The 19,180-nt window shown below is 45.8% G+C and overlaps 1 protein-coding gene and 1 long non-coding RNA gene across 8 annotated transcripts in view; one reads left to right on the top strand and one right to left on the bottom strand.

Annotated features, from left to right (window-relative positions):
• Positions 1-3,496, bottom strand: part of L3mbtl3 (L3MBTL histone methyl-lysine binding protein 3) — a 105,718-nt gene extending 102,222 nt beyond the window's left edge. For 2 of the 7 annotated variants that reach the window (XM_036169057.1, XM_036169054.1), the window contains exon 1: positions 3,411-3,496. The gene's annotated coding sequence lies outside the window, so the exon portion shown is untranslated. Of the gene's footprint in view, positions 1-1,038; positions 1,252-1,740; positions 1,828-3,410 lie in introns of those variants that run through there. The other 5 variants (XM_036169060.1, XM_036169061.1, XM_036169058.1 and 2 more) reach the window with 4 other exon arrangements.
• Positions 3,497-3,525: 29 nt separating this feature from the next.
• On the top strand, positions 3,526-10,163 carry LOC118570513. The gene is made up of 4 exons (XR_004943201.1): positions 3,526-3,758; positions 4,436-4,674; positions 4,768-4,853; positions 9,791-10,163. It is a non-coding gene; the product is annotated as an uncharacterized LOC118570513 (long non-coding RNA).
• The last annotated feature ends 9,017 nt before the right edge of the window (positions 10,164-19,180 follow it).

The following is a 19,180-nucleotide window of genomic DNA, read 5'->3' as shown; positions in this document are numbered from 1 at the left end:
ATTTCAAAAGCTTTTTTTCACTTTTCGAAAAGTTTTAAACACATGTTTTATTTTGATTTCTCCTGAACATTCCAGGTTAAGCTACCTGCTGATTCCTTACTTAGAGGGGGAAGAAAGCGGTGAAGGATACAGATGATGGTAAATATAAAACTAATTTCCTTATCTAAGGTGTGCCAATCTCAAATCTCAGAATAAAAGAGATTTGTTTTTTAATGTAAGCAAGGAAGGGTGGAAATCAAAGGTCCCGAAAACTCAGACTTCACTGTTCTCTGATTTACAGAACTTTCTATTTCTGATCAGCATCCTTTCCCACATCTGGCTGCTAACTCAGGTCCTCTAATTACTTCCACGTCTAAACGGACTACGTAGCTACAAGTAAAGGCCAAACTTTGCTCTCTGCCTCGCGAACTTAAGATGCGTTTAACCACTAGAGGTCCCCCCTTGGCCAGTTTTGCAGGCTCGTTATTTTGCTGCACTTGAAACTTTCCGGAGAAATGCTCTCTGCTCGACTCAGTGTTTTTCTAAAAACTTGCGCAAAAATCTACGCGACCGAGGTAGCCAGTACAGAGCCTCCCGGGCTCCCCACACCAATAAAGACATCACAACCAACCATCTACGAAAACCGAAATGAAAATTCAACGCTCCCCCCTCCCACACACACACCGTTGTGTTTGTTTGTTTGTTTTTTTTGGTTTTTTTTTTTAAATCATTTCTCGTCTCAGTTTCCCTTAACTTAGAACAATTTTTTAAAATCTATTTTTGTTCTTGGGCACTTTGGGTGATCTCAAAAGCATGTTTCTGGCGGTGGCCCCGAGGTGGCAAAGGAGCGGGCCAAGGGATGCAGAAGACGGAGGGGGAAGGGCCGTGCAAACGGCGCCCGAGGAAGTTGCATAAGGAAAGAGACTCCGTTTTTTCGGGTCCCCTCTTGAAAAAAGAAAAAGAAAAGAAAAAAAAAAAAATCAGCGGGGAAAGAGGAGGAAAAGGAAGCTGGGCGGTGGCTGCCGGAGGACAGAGAAGGGAAACCGAAGCGTCGTTTACCTTCGTGTCCCCGTGGAAGGGTGGGGCAAGAGCCCTGACCCACGCGACCCGGCAGTGCGGCTCGATCTCCCACCCTGGCTCTCACGGAGCGCGGACGGACAGACAGACACCTCTGCCAACGCGCGGGCCGGGCGCGGAGAAAGCCGCCCCCGCCGGTCAACTTTCTCTCACGGTGGCGCGGAGGGCCGTGATCGCGGGGTTCGGATCCCAGAATCACCCCCCGCACCCCCCCTTTTTTTTTGTCTTTTTGGGTTTTTTCCCCCCCACCCTCAGGAGGCGATTAAAGTTTTCCCTCCGCCAGCCAGCGCGCCCCTCGCCCCGCCACGGCCGCTCTCAAGTTTGCCTCCTCCTCCGGTCGGCGGCTGGCTGGCGGGGCGCGCGGCGGATGCCTCGGCTCCTGCGCTTCCCGATCCCCACCCCCGCCGGCCTCTACTTCCCCCGCCCCGCCGCCGCCGCCGCCGCCGCTGCCGCCGCCGCCGCCGCGCGAGGCCGGCCCCGCCGGGCCCAGGACGCGAGCGTGGAGCAGACCGCAGCCCATGAGCGCAGATCGGCGCACGCACGCGGCGCCAGGCGGACCCGGGTCGCCGGCCTCGGCCACCGCGGGCGGCCGTAAACAAGTTGCAGGCACCGCGGCCCCCGCCGCAGCCCGCCCGCCGCCTCGCACGCCCGCGCCCGCCCGCTCGCCAGCTTGCCAGCCCGCACCGGCAGCGCTGCACTAAGAAGAACGCCGCGACGGCGCGGGTGCCCGGCTCGGCCCGCGCCCTCCTCCCCGCGGGGACGCCGATGTCGGGCCCGCGCCGCCGCCGCGCCGCGCTCCCCAAAAAGCACTTTCCTGCCTCGGGCAGGAAAAAAAAAAAAAAAACCAAGCGGAGGCTTTATTTCTTTTTTTTTTTTTTTTTTCCGTGCAACTTTCCCAAAATGGCGGAAATTGGAGGCGATCTCTAGGAAATTCTCCCACAGTCGGCGGCGGCGGCGGCGAGCGGGGAGCGGGGAGCCGGGAGCGGGGGAGGTGGCGGCGAGCGGGGAGAGCACACACGCAAACTCTCGGCCGCCGGCCCCGCCGCGGCTCGGGTTGTGCGTGCGTGTGAGGGTGCGTGTGCGCGGTGCGAGTCGCGGAGGCCTCTCCGCGCGCGCTCACACTCACACACACACACACACCCGACACACACACACTCACTCACCGACACACACACACACACACACACACACGCACGGCCGCGCCGCCCAGACGCGCCTCCGCTGCCACATTCAACCAGTCCGTTCTCCGCAGCCGCCGAGCCGGGGAAGCAAAGTAGCCCGGCCTCTTTTTTTTTTTTTTTTTTTCCCACTGCCTCGGTCTCCCGTACTTGGACTTCTCGCGCTCGCCCGCCCGCCCGCCCGCTTGCTCGCCCGCTCGCCCGCTCGCTCGCTCTCCCGGTGCGCGCCCGGCACAAAGGCCACAACGGGCGGAGGGGGGAGCCGCAGGGGCGGCGCGCCGGGGCTCGCGTCCTCCCGCCGCCGCCGCCGCCGCCGCCGCCACTGCCGCCGCACCGAGTGGCGACCGCGATCGTGCCCACGGTCCCCCTCCGGTAGCCGGCGCCCCCTGCCTCGGGCCGGCCGCGCTCGCCCGCCCCCCTCCTCCGTACACACACACACACACACACACACACACACACACACACACACACACCCCGGGGAGGCTGCGGCTCCGCCGCGTTCTCCCCCCCCCTCCCCCCCAGCGCCGCCCCGGACACGCAGCCCCGCGGCGCCGCGCTCCCCCCCTCCCCACCCCGCCTTCCACCGCCGCCGCCACCCCGCGCCCGGTGTCAAAAAAGCGACCAAAGTGACAAGCTCGGGGAGAGGGGGGGCGCGGGGGAGGGGACCCCCACACGCATCCCGCCGCCTGCGCGCCGGCGACGGCCCGACGCGGCCGCCTCGGCCCGCTCCCTTCCGCACGGCCCCCCACACCCTTCCCCGTGTGCGCGCAAAAGGAGGAAAAAAAAAAAATACAAGTCTCTCCTCCACCACCCCCCCACCCCATTTTTTCCTTTCTCTTTTCTCTCTCTTTTGTTCCTCTTTCGCACTCGCACTCACTACTTCGGAGTGAGATGCCCACAGACTCCCCCGCCAGCCGCTTCCGAGTCACTTGCCCACTTTTTTTCCCCGGGATTAAGTTTTCTCCTCTTTCCCAGAGGCGCAGAGAAGTGGGGGAGAAGCCCCTTCTCTCCTTCCCCCTCCCCTGATCTCTTTCCCAAGACGAGGGTGCGCTTCCTTCCCTCGTCGCTAAGGTCTCGGAACTTTCATCCTCACCCAGAAAAAAAATCAATGAATGGCTTGGGCACGGGCCGAGCTGCGGATTAATTAGAGATTAGATCCGATCAGCCGCTTCTTACCCCCAAATTTTCTCTCTTTTTTTTTTCTCCGTCTCACGAGTAGTCCTGACAAATGGTCCAGGGCTGCGGGCGCAGTGCGCATGTGCGCGTAGAGTCAGGGCTGGGGAGAGGGGAAACTGCGCTGGTGCCGGTGCCGCCGCCGCCGCCGCTGCCGCCGCCGGGGAGGCTCGCGCTGGCTGCCCTGCCACTGCTGCTGCGCCTTCGCCGCTGGAAAGCAGCAGATTGAGCGGCTCGGCCGAGGCGGCCGCCCGCAGACACTGGTTCAGGTGCATCTCTTTCGCGATCCTTGTCGCCGCTTCCCGAGCTGGCTCAAAGAACGGCCCGAACAAATGGGAAAAGACTGAGAAGGTTATAGATTTCTTTGTCTGCTTTTTGCACTTTACTTTTTTTTTTTTTTTTTTTTTTTTTTTTTTTCCGAGGCAATTCGCAGAGCAGCGAATCCACCATGTGCTGGTTAAATGTGTGCATTCAGCCATTAAAGAGTGGGCCCTGGTCTCACACCATTGCTACCCGGGGGGGGGGGGGGGGGGGGGGGTGCTAAAGACATGCCACAGGTCAAGAAAAATAAGAAATAAAGTTCTAAGCTCGTACGGAGTTTAATTTGCCCCTTTCGAGACTGGAAGAATGCATAATAAAGTCTGAAACTTGTGCGTTCTTTCCGCATCCTAAATGGGGTTTGCATTGACAGCTTCAGCGGGTTTAGGCCTCTGTTCTAAAGGATGCTGGGAGTTCTACCTCAACTTAGAAATCCCTGGTAAAGTGCCTAGGCAATAAGACGCGACCGCCCGCTTGATGTATTCAGTCAAGATGGCTGAGCTTTCCTAAATAGCAAACCCAGCCTTTGTCAGCGCGTCAAATCTGGATCAAGCTAGTATTGTATTTCGATATTGACAGCCTTCTGCTTGCGGACTGCAAACTGGTTTTGGGGGGGGGGGAGTTTACGCTCCCCCTTTTCTACAGGGTTCGGGGACAGACAAAACATTTCGAAGTCATTAAAGTTGCGATAAATATGTTGATGCCAACAGGAGAGTTTGCTGGGAAGGGAACAGAGGGAGAAAAAGCAGTAACGTGTGACTTCTGAGATGGTGAAGCCAGGCTAACACTTCTCGGAGGGAAGTAAAGGAAAGCTCCGCCCCCAGCGTCTACGATTTGTTTTGCATCTCGTGAAGGGTGCAGGGGCCTTTCTCTGCTATTGTTGCCTGAGGCCTAGAATTTAAATATATCACAGATGGAAATTCCATATTAAAAAGCCTCCCCCTAAAATGTAAGTAAGATTATTCTTGATTGATTTTTTTTTTCACTTAAGGAATGTTCCTTGAACTAGTTGCAGAAAATAAACTCTTCATTCTTTCCTCAGGCCTGTGAAATTGCCCCAGAGAGACAGACCACACCACCCATTTCTTCTGTTACTGTAGAGACCGGCTCTCCAAACCCCAAACCGAGGTACATGGCTTGACATGTGCTTTGGGACACAGGTGCTGACTAACCCTGCCGAGTTTAGACTAGTTTGTAAAATAAGCTTCATGTGTTGCCATGGTTCAGGGGTATGCAGCAGGAAAAAGGTCTGGTTAGTGAGAGCTACTGATAAGATAATCTCAGGCCACCACCTGAGTTTACTCATTACATTCTACCTGCTTCAAGGCTGTGCCAGGATGCTTCCTTAGCAGACAGGAATTTCAGCTCCCGTTGTTTTCTCCCCAACTTTTGAATAACAAAAAGTGAACCGGCCAAAGGCAGACTACCAGAGAAAGAAAGAAAGGCCATGAGTTGTGTGTTAACCTAAGACCTTGCCCCCAAGAAAATAAAAATTAATCTCAAATTCCTCTTTCTAAAACTCCATCCATCTTAAAATCATTCTCCAGATAATTTTAGGTGATATTTCTATTTCTATTGTGTGTGTGTTTTTATAGACATTAATTTAATAGTCCCTTTTTTTAAATTAGATTTTTTGGTTTGTTTTAGTTTGGTTTTGGTTTAAAGCCTTATACTGCAACCCAGGGCGGCCTTAGGTTCACAGCAGCCCTTTACCTCAGCTTCCTAAGGGGTGGGATAGTAGATGTTTGCTGCCATGCTCACCACTCTTCCTGCAAGGTGCCTGAGCTGAAAAGATGGCCAAAGGTAACATTATGTGCAACTATGTTAAGTAGTGAATACCACGGTAGCATGAATAATTGAGGAGGGCCTTTAGCAGTATGTATGCCCAGGATGTATGATAACCCATTATCCTGGAAGGAGTCTATGAAGGACAACCAATCAGAGAAGGCCTATTAAAGCCAAGGGTTTAGAGAGCATGCCTTGCGTGGAAACCTGCCCTGGTGAGGGTTGGCCAACAGAAATGGGGATGGTTTGAAGTTCAATACGATACATTGTATCTCTGCTCCAGAAGTCCCTGTGGAAACTTTGTCTCAAATTGTTACGGCCCAACATGGCGGAGATACTGAAGATATTGAAGACCTGTGGGGATAAAGATCTTAAAAACTGCTGCCCCTCTCGGCCCCTACTCCCACAAAACAATTCTGAAAGGACACCATCACAGACAAGCAAAAGTGCCATTAGAATCTAGATGTCAATTTTATTCTTCATATAAGTTGGTACTGTCATCAGTGCATTGGACCACTTGTACCCCAGGAAAGTAATATACTAATAGAAGCTTCTATGCCCTGACTTCAACCTTCCAAACCAGTAATTTGCTGGATAACTGGAGAACACTTTACGCTTCTGGTCAGCATTATTTAATCTCCTCCTGCTCTACCTCTTGCTTATCCGATGCCTCATCCCAGAACACGTAAATGCCAAACTCAGTTTTCAGATGTAGGACTACCAGTCTCCTGATGTTCCAATCAAGGTGATAACCTCAGTTCCTTATTTTTTCTACGCTTTTAATATCAAATGTCCATCCATACCACCCCAAATGTCCATTCCTAGATATGCTGAAGCCAAAGTAATTTTGTGTGGAAAATATTTTAAACAAATGACGACGTTCACTCTTCAAAGTCATTTTGAGGCTTCTCACCAGCTGCCAAGTGGCGGTCATTCAACGCCTCCTACTTTACATCCTGTAACTGCCACTGCATGAACTTCAAGTTAATAACTTTCACTCCCTGTCCCCAACACAAAGCATGTCCTGCCTTTTAGGACACAGGCCTGTGATGGGCCTCCTCTCTGAGCCGGTGCCCCCACCCCACCCCCAGTTTAAAGATGCCTGAGAATAAAGTCCAGTAGGTTAGTGTTCTCTCCCACTAGTACCTCCGCCATTGGGGACCACTGAGCAGGCCCATCCAACATTAGGGGGCTTCCCTTCTCTCCTTAGTTTGACAGTGAAAACAGACTAACTGATTTCTGAGCCTCTTTAAAGCCCACATCCCTCCGCCCCTCCCAATGACACAGGCACATGTCACTTTGTAGCACAAATGATATAGAACCCAGAAAGTAATTGAAGTCAGGAGTGAGACTTCATCCACCATCCAGGTACCAGAATATTGTCAATGGAGAGCTCATTCCCTGGGCTTAAGCCCTCACTAATGAGATAAAGGTCATGGATTCCATTTCCCTAAGGCCGGTTAGATTTGATTGGCTTTATAATCACAAAACTGCTTTTCCTAACCCAGGACCTCATGTTGCCATGTATGTGATTGGTCATCAGTCTTATGGTAAAGTTGGCTATTTCTAGAAAAATTGTCTAAGTGAACAATACTAAAAATTGTGGGATTTTTTGTTTTGTTTTTTGTTTTGTTTTGGTTTTTTTCGAGACACGGTTTCTCTGTGTAGCTTTGCGCCTTTCCCAAAACTCACTTGGTAGCCCAGGCTGGCCTCAAACTCACAAAGATCGCCTGGCTCTGCCTCCTGAGTGCTGGGATTAAAGGCGTGTGCCACCACCGCCCAGCTCTAAAAATTGTGTTTTTTTACTGAATTGTCTTCCTTTTAAATATGCATTGAGTGATCAGGTGTTTGTTGTGGGTTTCTTCCCCTCCCCCCAGGTAATTGTGTATTCCATGTTATTCCAAGGGTGTAAACTTTGGTTTCACCCAGATTCTTACTATTGATTCTAATAAGAGCTCAGTTTGATCTTCCTCTGAAACAGGACTTCTTACATTTTTTTTCCACTTGCAACCCATTTTTTCTCAAAAATTATTTTATAGGACCTTGGATCTATGAGTATATAAAATAGGTAAATAAATCAAGCATTTATTTATAACAAATTATAAAGAATTTTGTTTTTAAAAATTCCTTGATATTATAACCATACCATTTAGATAGATGAAAGCAAATTTGCATACTAATGCAATGAATGTTCTTGTTTATCAGTACATCAAGAATTAAATCTCATCTGAATATTTAATATTGCAGGATATAGAGCATCTTCATGATATTCCAGAGTTTATTGACATTTAAATTTTATAATCATCAATGCTGAGAATGCCATTCACATAAATATGTACTATAAAATGGCAGAAATATGTTTAGGGCCAAGATTTTTGAAGATTTTATTCTAATTCCAAGTCAAAATGTATTTGACCTTTTTTTAAAAAAATGAAACTCAAGTCAATAATGCAAGTAATAACATTTTTTTTGAGCTGAGGATGGAGCCCAGGGTATACTAATTTGATACTTATGTACTGAGGGATAATAGGAAAATATTAAAAGTCTTTGTTCTCTCTCTCGTTCTCTCTCTCTCTCTCTCTCTCTCTCTCTCTCTCTCTCTGGTTTTTTAAGACAGGGTTTCTCTGTATAGCCCTGGCTGTCCTGGAACTCACTCTGTAGACCAGGCTAGCTTTGAACCCATGGAGATCTGCCTGCCTCTGTCTTCCGAGTGCTGGGATTAAAGGCATGCTCCACTGCCACCACCACCCGGCAAGTCTTTGTTTTCTATAATTATACATTTATGCTTATTGAAGTGCAAAAGTTTTGTATGTAGAACCAAAACACTCTAGGTCATAGCATATAACAGTCTCAAACCTAAGCCTTGGTGTTTCAGGTGACCTTTTCTGGCATTCCAGGGTGTAGCTGGGAACTCACTGCAATGTGCACATGCAGTATGTTCAGAACCAAGGCTGCAGTGAAGTCATGATACAAGACTGGCAAACACTTCCAGATATGGCTTAGATGCATGTGCTGCATGTTTGATTTTTAATTAATCTCTGATTGTTGCATGATCAAGAACCTTGTGCTGAGCTGGGCCAGCCTGGTCTACATAGTGAGTTCCAGGAAAGACGCAAAGCTACACAGAGAAACCCTGTCTCAAAAAACTAAAAAAAAAGAACCTTGTGTGCTGTTACCAATTGTTTTGTGTATATGACTTCCACATTCAATTATGTAACCCAAAATGGAGTTGCAATCCATAGCTTGAGAAAATGAGTCTACACAACACTGAAAGGTTTGTCCAAGTACTTTAACTCCAATCCTGATTCTTGTTCTTGTGACACATCTGCATATGTTATTAGCACAAAGCGTGTGATCATGAAATACAACTGAAATTCTGAGAACATGCTGGATGTCCCAGCACTTGAGTCACACTGAAGCACAGGGATCAAGAGATCACTCAGCACCCATCTGGACTACATATGAGACTGTCTGAAAACTAACAAGGCCAAATTTAAGCATCTTAGTGGTAGAGCTCTCTCACCTGCCACACAAAAGAGCCATCCAATCACCAGCACTGCTAAAAATAAAAGCACTAAATAAATAAAGTAGAAAAGAAAACTTTAAAAGGAAAACCTTAATCCCAACTCCTCAGAACTAAGCAATATTAATGAGAACAAACCAGATTTCAGAATATATTAGTGGCCATTGTCCTGTTATTTCCTTAGCAATTCACTTTAGAACCCCCTTTGCTTTTTACCTGGGTTTCCTGGTAACAGGTGATTGGATCAGGAGTTAACAATTCATCTACCAACTGAATGGAAGGGGCAGTCTAGGAGTCACTAGAGAGTGCTTACCCTTGCCAATGGCCGGTCACACTTAGCCATAAGGACAAGAGCTACCAGAGATGAAGGTAGCTGATAGGCATTGCAAATGGTAGATCATTCATAGTCAGAGGAAGATAAGAAAGATACCAGCCATTATGCACATGTCTGTAATCCTGATGCACCAAGGAAATGCAGGCAGGAAAACCACAGTCTGAGGCCATAAGCAGAGGCAACGGAACAGAATCCTGTCTCAAACATGCAGTTTGGACCATCTACTGTACCTCTTTTGCTCCCTTTCTATATTTGTGAATTGAAATGGTTAACAATACCTAGCCCAGAAGGGTGTTATAAGGATTTTATGGATGAATGCTAGAAGTCCTCAGTATTTAGTTGTAACTGAATAAATGGTAGAGAATTGCCTATGTTTATTGTATTTATCCACTATTAGGAAATGATAATTGTATATATTTACAGGTGTTATGCTTTGAATATGAAATGTCTCCAGAAGGCTAGTGTCTTGAGGACTTGGTCTCCAGGGCAAGGAAGGACTTGGGGAAGTGACTGGATCAGGGGACTTCTGTTTGACCTGATCAATGATTTAATCCTTCAATGGGTTCATAGTTGAATGGACTATGGGGAAGCAAAGGGAACTGGAATGCAGTCTTGACTAGCAATAAGCAGGTTAGTAGAGTGTATCTTCAAAGAGTATATCTTATACCTTCCTCCCTCTGTTTCTGTGTCCTGCCTACACTGAAAGTACCAGCCTACACTGCCACCATGGAATTCTACCTCATCTCAGGCCCAGAGCAATGAAGCCCCTAGGGAAAAAGAGCTGAACCCTCCAAAACTGTGAGCCAGAATAAATCTTCCTCTTCTAAATTGTTTCTCAGGTGTTTTTGTTACAAACAAAAAGCGAACACAATTAGTTACAAAGTTATTCTAATATGTCTATCAACAGGGGATGATTGAATCAAGCTAATTAACTTATCCATCACTTCAGATACTTTAGTCTTGCTTTCCTCTTAACTGAAACATTGTATCCATTGGCCTAATCTCCACATTCTTTCGTACCCCAGGCTCTGAGACTCACCATTCTACTCTGCATCTGTGTCAGGATTCTGTTAAAAGAAAATTTGAGGTTTATCTATCTGTGTCAAGTGGATTTAACTTCGTGATGCTATTGTCTCACATGAAACAAGTTCCCAGCTTCTAAGGCTGAATAGCATTCCACTATGCCTATGTGTCACATTTTCTTTATATGTTTATTGGCAGGTGGATACAAGTTGAATTTACTAGTCAACTATTACGAATAGTGCTACAATAACCACAGGAGTGAGTGCAAAAACCTTTGCTTACTGTCTTCAAATTCTTTGGGTAAATACTGAGAGGTAGCATGGGTAGAACAGTAATGAGTAATAATTATAGTTTTAGTATTTTTTAGCACCTCCATGCTGTTTTCTGTAATGACATTACAGAGCGACATGCCCCTGGTGTGCAAAGATATGCTCTATGTCCTGTCCCACACTTCTCTTTCGGTTTTTGACAATGGTCTTCCTAACTCGAGTGTAGTAACAGCTAATTTCATCTCCCAAATGATTAGTGGTGTTGAATATTTGTTTCGTATCCGTTGACTGGATGTCTTTGTTAGAGAAGTACTGGTTGAAGTCCCCTGTCAGTCTGTCTGTTTGTTCCTATGGTGTGCCTATCATCTAGAAATGAGAGCCTAGGCACCATGAGCCAAGACAAAGTCTTCACAACTACTCATGATTGTGCAATAAACATTGATTAAGCAATTGATAGAAATACTATGACACATATTATTATACCACCCTCTTGCTTGTTCCTTTCTCGATGGTCACCGGGCCATAGGTATCAGGCTATAGGGGTATTCGAGGGCAAGAGGGTCCTGAAAGTTGCTAAAAACACATAAACAGAGTGATCATGGAATCCATAGGCCCCGTTTCTAAGGAGCTTGCTATTCAGAATATATTGTCTTTATTTAGCATTTATATTACACTTTACACTCTCCAGGCCTGTTCAAAATTTTAACTAAATATTTGTTTAAAGCATTCCCTCATTATCTTTCTTAAGAGAGATAACTGAGGCATGGTTCCAGTTGCTAATACCTATATTTGGTATTATAAAATGCCGACTTTATCATATAAATGCAGTAAATCTCTCTCTCTCTCTCATTCTCTCTCTCTCTCTCTCTCTCTCTCTCTCTCTCTGTGTGTGTGTGTGTGTGTGTGTGTATGTGTGTGTGTGTGTGACATTATATTGTGTAGAAGGCTCTGAACAGGATGTCACTGTAAGAGAAGAAGCAATCCGATACTTTACATTATACTGTGTCTTGCACTTGGTTCTATTTCAGAAGTAGGAAACAATAGGAGAGTTTTAAGCTGAGGGTTTTCAATGACCTTAACATTTTCACAGAATGTAATTTTGAAATTTCTTATTATTATGCTATTTCACCATAGTTTAGTAATTTCTCAATGTTTGCCTATGACAAACTGTTCAGAAACGTAGCTCTTGGGGCTTGGGGGATGGCTCAGTGGGTGAAGCTTGAGGACTTGAACTTGATCCCCAGAAATGGTGTAAAAAGCTAGGTGTAGTGGTGGATGCTTGCAAGCCCAGCACTGGGGAGGCAGAGACAAGCAGGTCTCCGGGGCTTGCTAGCCAGCCAGCCTAGACTGATTGTCAAGCACCAGGTGAGAGAGACCCTGTCATGACAGCAGGAAAGGTCAAGGTGGATAGCACCTAGGGGACAAAGGAGGCTGAGGTTCTCTTCTGGTCTTCACACACGTATTCTCCCACACAGATGACTATGCATATCACACACACACACACACACACACACACACACACACACACACACACGCATGCATACACATGGTAGCTCTTTCTAATGCTTATACATAGGGATGGGGGAGTTAACTGCAAGTAAGCCCCTGGAATTTGTTAACAGTAAAAATTAAAATGGATAAAACTCAGCATTCCACTGATGAAATCAGCAAAGATTAGAATAGTGTAAAGGTCTATAAATATACTCAGGTCATTTGGGAAATACTCAAGCCCAATCATAGACAACTCTAGAGTTTCAGGAAGTGGACACTGCTCTGAAAGAGATACTGGCCTTTGGTCACTGTTCTTATAGACTGAAATGTTACTAATGCAGAGGAGCTGTCAGCAAAGCTGGAAGACTTACCCATTTGGCCCTAGGTGTTGACTACCTGTTCATCAGGGTTTATGGCACCAAATCAGCCTTCATCTGAGAATCTTCTCATTCATTGGGTTCTCTCTTCTCTCTCTCTCTCTCTCTCTCTCTCTCTCTCTCTCTCTCTCTCTCTCACACACACACACACACACACACACACACACACACACACGCACGCACACACATCAAATACCTCTAACTTTTCTCTTTAACTTCTAAACTTTCTCTTATTTCAAGAGAAACGATATCCTTATTTCTTACCCATGCCATGCCTTTAAATGTATTCTTGTTTACATCCTCTGTGCTGAATAGTTTTATGTCAACTTGATAGAAGCATCATTTTGGAAGGAGGAAACTCAATTAAGAAAATGTCCCCAACAGATTGGTCTCTGGGCGAGACTGTGGTGCATTTTCTTTACTGATGAATATGGGAGGGCCCAGCTCACTGTGGGTGGTGCTACCACTGGGCTAGTGGGCTGATGTACTATAAGAAAGCAGGCTGAGCAAGCCATGAGGAACAAGCCAGTAAGCAGCACCCCTCCATGGCCTCTGCAATAGCTCCTGCCTCCAGGTTCCTGCCTTGAGTTCCTGCCCTGACTTCCTTCAGTAATAGGTTGTGACCTGAGAGGTATAAGGTGAAATAAACACTTTCCTCACCAAGTTGCTTTTGGTTATGGTCTTTATCACTCTAAGACACCTTCTCTTTAACCTATGAATTGTCATCATCCTCTCAATTTTCCAGACTATCATTCTTTAGAACTTTCTTCATGGCCTAAAGCCATTTTTCTTCTTCCAAATGGTAGCCAGACAGGAAAATCTTTCCTCATTTCTACATCCCTTCAAACTCTGAACCATAATCTCTCCCCTTTCTTTTCTTCCAACATTTTTTTTTTAGGTTTAGTTTACTGTTTTGCCTGCATATATATATGTGCACTGTGTGTATGCCCAGTGCCATCAGAGGTCAAAAGAGGGCAAACCCAGAAGCAGGAGTTACAGGTGGTTAGAAGCCATGTCCACAAGGTTGCTTATTCTCTACAGGAGCAACAAGTGCTCTGAAAACCTGAGCCATCTCTCCCGCCTCCCAATATTTGTTTATTTGTTTGTCATTAGTGTGTGTCCATATATGTCAGAAGACAACTTTGTGGAATTGCCTTTCTTAGTCCACCTTTATGTGAGTTCAGGAGATTGAACCCTGGTCTCCAAGCTTGCATGTCAGGCACCTTTACTCACTGAGCCATCTTGCTGCCCATCTCCAACATTCTTGAGCAAGTGGTTCACACTTACTTTCTTCATTTCCCTACTTCTTAGTCATTTTTCAAACCATGGACATCTCTGTGTATGCTTCCCTCAGTGGAAAGTCCCCCAGCAACATCCTACACATCAAATATACAGGCCACAGTCTACTTCCTCCTTAAGATTTTGGAATCACTTGGCAGTGCTGAATAATCCTTTTTATACCTGTCTTCTCATGTAGCATCTCTGCCAATTTGCTGTTCTACTCTGATACCTCAGGCCCTGCCCGCTTTCCCCTTCTCATGTGATGAATATGCATTTGCTGTTTAAATCAGCATTCTGACTGGATTGAGGATTTTCCCAAAGAGTTGTAAGGCTTTATCTCTGAGTATGTCTGTGAAGGTTTTCAGAGGAGAGGCATCATGAGTTGAAGGACCCACAAGTTATCTACATCAGGCAACCCTAGTGCAATACTGTAAACTACCATCAACCATCTGGGAACCTGGATAGAACAGAAAGATCACTCTCTAGCTCTCTCCTTGAGATGGGATGCATGAGTCTTCTCTGGCTCTTAGATAATAGAATTACAGGGTTTTTTATCTTTACACTCCAAAACTTACACTGTCCCCTTTCTACACCCTCCTCTTAGTCTTTGGGTCTTGGGCCATGATATACCACTGACCTCCTTGGCACTAAGGTCTTTTTCTCAGACTGAGCCACATAGCATTGGCCTTTTAGGAAAGTTCTTCCTAGTCATGTGAGCTCATTTTCTAATTAACCTCCCTCGTCTATCTACCTATCCATCCATCCTCTGTATATCAGCTATCCCTCCTCCCAATTGGTGCTGTCTCTCTGAAGAACTCTGAACTAATACAATGTGCTTCTGAAACCCAAGTTCTGACCTTGTATAATTACTCTCTAGTAATTCATATTGATTGACAACCGGACAGAGTCTAGACTCACCTTAGAAATAAATCTCTGGGTATTTCCCTGAGAAAGTGTGTAGACCTGGTTGATTCAGCGTGGGTGGTGAGTCACTTTAAACGTGGGCAGCACCATTGTATGAGGTAGGGCCCTGGAGTGCATCAAAAGGAGAAACTGAGCTAGATTTCCAGAATCCCTTGTTCTCTGCTTCCTGGTTATTGATTCAATGTGACCAGCTGCCTCATATTCCTGTCACCGTGGCATTGCTGCCAGGATGGACTGCATTTCCTCAAACTGTGAGCCAAATAAACCCATCTTTCCTTTTAAAATTCATTTATTGTGTTTATTATTGTAGATATATATGATGGGGTGTGTGTGTGTGTGTGTGTGTGTGTGTGTGTGTGTGTGTACCATGTTGTGAGTATAGCAGGGTTGGTGGGGAGGTGATCAGAGGAATCGGTTTTCTTTCTCTGCTTTCATTCAGGTTTTAGGAATCAAAGTCTGATCATCAGACTGAGCCTGACAAGGACCTTCATCTACTGAGCTACCCTGCTGTCTCATTCCCTTCTTTACATTGCTTTATTAAGGTATTTTTGTTACAATGAGAAAAGGAACTAAAACATTGTCTGAGTTAGGGTTTCTATTACTCTGAAGGGACACCATGGCCACAGCACTCTTATAAAAGAAAAACATTTCATTTGGACAGGCTTACAGTTCAGGGGTTTAGCCCATTGTCATCATAGCAGGAAGCATGGCGGCACGCAGGCAGACATGATGCTGGAGAAGGAGCTGAGAGTTCTACATCTTGATTGGCAGGTGGCAGGGAAAGAGAGAGAGTGACACTGGGCCTGGCTTGAGCATCTGAAACCTCAAAGCCCACCCTCAGTGACACACTCTTTCCAACAAGACCACACCTACTCCTCCAAAACACCACATTCTCCTCCCTGGCCCCCATAGGCTTGTAGCCATATCATCATGCAGAAATGCATTCAGGCCAACTTCAAAAGTCTCCATAGTTTATCAGTCTGAAGCCTGTTCAAAAGTCCAAAGTTCCAAGTTTCTTTTGAAGTCACCACTCCTTTGATTCCATTTAGCCTCAGGCTTTTCTTCAGTCTCTTTACGCTTCCTGGTACTCCTTTCCCCCTCCAATTGTACATTTTGTGTTTTTCCTTGCTCAGCTTGTTCCTCTTCATTGTAGATCTGCATAAGACTGGCCTCTAATAGCCACACAACATAGTCAAAGGTTGCTTTGAAATGGCCTCTCCTAAAGCTGTTAATCCATAATTCTTCAATTTAGGATCAGGCAGATTTTTTTGGACAAGGGCAGAAAGCAGCCACATTCTTAACCAAAATATCACAAGAACAGCCTCCAGGCCACATACTAATATTCTTCTCCTCTGAGACCTCTTGAGCCAGGCCCCACAGTTCAAGTCAACCTCAACACCACTGTCTTCCATGCTCCTACCATTATGGCCCATTAAATTCTTTTTTTTCTATGTTAGAGGTTTATTGAGGGGAGGGGAGAGAAGAGGCAAAGAAAGGGGCAGAAAAATGGGCAGAGACCAGTCCCTGGGGATGAGAGCAAAGGAAGAGAAAGAGAAAGAGACAGGAGGTGTACAAGGCCTGCCTTTTATAAGGAAATGTAGCAAATGTGCACAGGGGGTGCTCTTAGTGGCTGTAGCTGAGGTTATATACTGTCAGGACCCTAAGGGCAGGCCAGTATAGATGCCTGAATGATAACAGTGGCCGGTTAAATTCTGCTTAAAGCTTCAGTTGCTTTTCTAATCCAAGGTCCCAAAGTCCACATTCCTCCAAACAAAAAGCATGATCTGGCCTATCATAGCAATATCCCAGTCTCTGGTACCAACTTCTCTCTTAGTTAGGGTAATTGCTGTGAAGACACACCATGACCACAACAACTCTTATAAAGGAAGACATTTTCTTGGGGCTGGCTTATAATTCAGAGGTTTAGTTCATTATCATCACGGCAAGAAGCATGGTGGCATGCAGGCAGACATGGTGCTGAAGAGTAGCTGAGAGTCCTACATCCTGATTTGCAGGCAGCAGGAAGAAAGAGTGGGCCTGGCTTGAATTTCTGAAACCCCAAAACCCATCACCACTGACACATTTCCTTCAACAAGGCCACACCTCCTAATAGTGCCACACCCTATGAGCCCATGTGGGTCATTTTCATTCAAACTACCACAGACACTGTTCTAAGTGAGCCCTTGTATTTTCTCAAGGGCATCTCAGTACATCTTTGTAGACTGGATAATCTACCAAGACTGCTCTACTGAGCTTTGAGTATTAGGTTCCCAGTTTCTAGAAGTAAATTTCCAAGGCTCGTCTATGTATTGGAAGACAAAGAGATAGTGTGTTTGACTAAAAACAATGTTTGAACTTTGGAGTTAGAACTAGGTCAGTCTCCATTTTAGCTCCTCAAGAGATATTAGGTCATAACACTCTATGTAAACTGAGTTTTTTCCCATTTACAATAATCCCCATTTTCCTGGGATATGTTTTTGCTTTCATGAGATAATATATGTGGGCTCAACACATGGGGCAAACATGTAGTTTTTGCTTGATTTTTTTGCTCTGCATTCTTCATCCAGTTTACAATGCCACTTAGGCATAGATTTAACAATGACTTCCTCTTCCTGTCACCCACATCCAGTTGGTCAACAAATCCCATTGATTGTTCCTCTATAATGCCTCTCCACCCTTCCTCCCCCTTTTACTATTTCCTCTGTCACTGCCCTACTTTGTCTCCTGCAGGAATTCTGACCTTTTATGTATAGCTACATTTTTGCTACAATTACACTCCGCAGCAATGTTACTCATTCACCTGCCTCAGCCCTTACATGAGTTCTACTAAGTTTAGAAGAGCTCTGTCTGCCTGTTGTGGTACTCAGTATACTTCAGACTTAAGCAAGGATACCACAGAACCTTGTTTACACCAAATAAGCCAGAGTCTGGACACCTATCATTGCTACCTTTTCTCTACTCCCTAAGCTTTAAATGCCCTATCTTAGCCTATCAAAATGTCTAAGTCATAGACTGGGAGAGTACCACAATGGTAGAGCATTTGCCTCTTTTACATAAATCCTGGGGTTTGATCTCCAGTGCAGCCACAAACAAAAGGGCTTAACTCATTCAATCAAATGTTTGTACCTCATCCTTGTTTCATATCTCTAGAAGCCAAGTTGATAACCAAATTTACCTCTGGTAGCCGAAAGTTGAGAACAACCTACCCAAATATCTATGAACAGACGGTAGTATATATGTGTGTGTATGTGTGTTTGTGTGTGTGTGAAAGAGAGATACAGAGAGAGAGAATGAGAATGTGTATGTGTGAAAGCGAGAGATACACAGAATGAGAATGTGTGTGTGTGTGTGTGTGTGTGTGTGTGTGTACATGTGCCATACATACATGTGTAATATATCCTATCCTTAAAGAGAAAGGGATTTGGGCAAATGCTACAATGTGGACAATCCCCTTTAAGACATTACGGTCAGTGAAATAAGCCAAAAAGGAAAGGACAAATAGAGTTTAATTCCACTCAAGTGAAGCACTAGAACTGGAAAATTCCTGGAGACAGGGGACAGAGAGGCATTGCCGGGAGCTATGAGGAGGAAGCAATGGGTAAGATGTTCAGCTTTGCAAGACGACTTCGGTACATCAGCAGCACAGAGCAACGTGAGCGCACTTTCTGTCACTAGGCTGTGCTTTAAAATGGTTCAGATGGAAAAACTTTATGTAGAGTTTTATCGCAGTATAAACAATTTTGAACTAATTTTTCATCACAGGGATTAAGAACCAAGGCCTGTGCCAGGCCCTGGGAATACAGAAATAAATAAAACATCCATGGTCCTTGGAGCACCTATGATGAGACAAGACCCACATCCTACCTCTGCCGGGGAAATCCTAGTTGACCACACTGGAAATCTACGTCTTTCTTCTGTTCCGTATCATTTTAGCACTTGTCATATCCTGCTCTGCATTGTATCTCGTCCCTGTAACATTAGTCTCTCTTTGGAGATAATAAAATACCCTAAGGTCAGGAGCTCCATCTTATCTATTCATTTTTAAATCTATCAAAGCACTTAATACAGTTCATTGCACATAATGGGAGCTCAATAAATGCTTGTGGAATTGAACAGAATGGAGTGGAAGTTAACTCCAGCCATCAGTGATGTTCAGGGCCAGAAATGACACCTTCCTCAGAAAGGGAGTGCCAAGGGATGGCACCCCCAAATGAGAAGATCACAGAAAAGCCTCTAGGGCTAGGGATGCTGCTAAGGGTAGAATTGCAGCTTAGCATATGTGAGGTGCTCAGTTAGAACCCCCTGAACCACAAACAAAGCAAAACTCACCACCCTCTGCACTAGGGATCCCTAGGTATTATGAGCTTAATGGATAGGGCCAGATATGAATAGGCCGAATGCTAAATTTTTACAGTTAAAGCCATGATTTAAAGATGGAGGACTGGGCT

This window comes from Onychomys torridus, chromosome 19, assembly GCF_903995425.1.
Source record: "Onychomys torridus chromosome 19, mOncTor1.1, whole genome shotgun sequence".
NCBI lineage: Eukaryota > Metazoa > Chordata > Mammalia > Rodentia > Cricetidae > Onychomys > Onychomys torridus.
The sequence above is the reverse complement of the archived record's forward strand: the minus strand, read 5'-3'. Positions and strand labels throughout refer to the sequence as shown.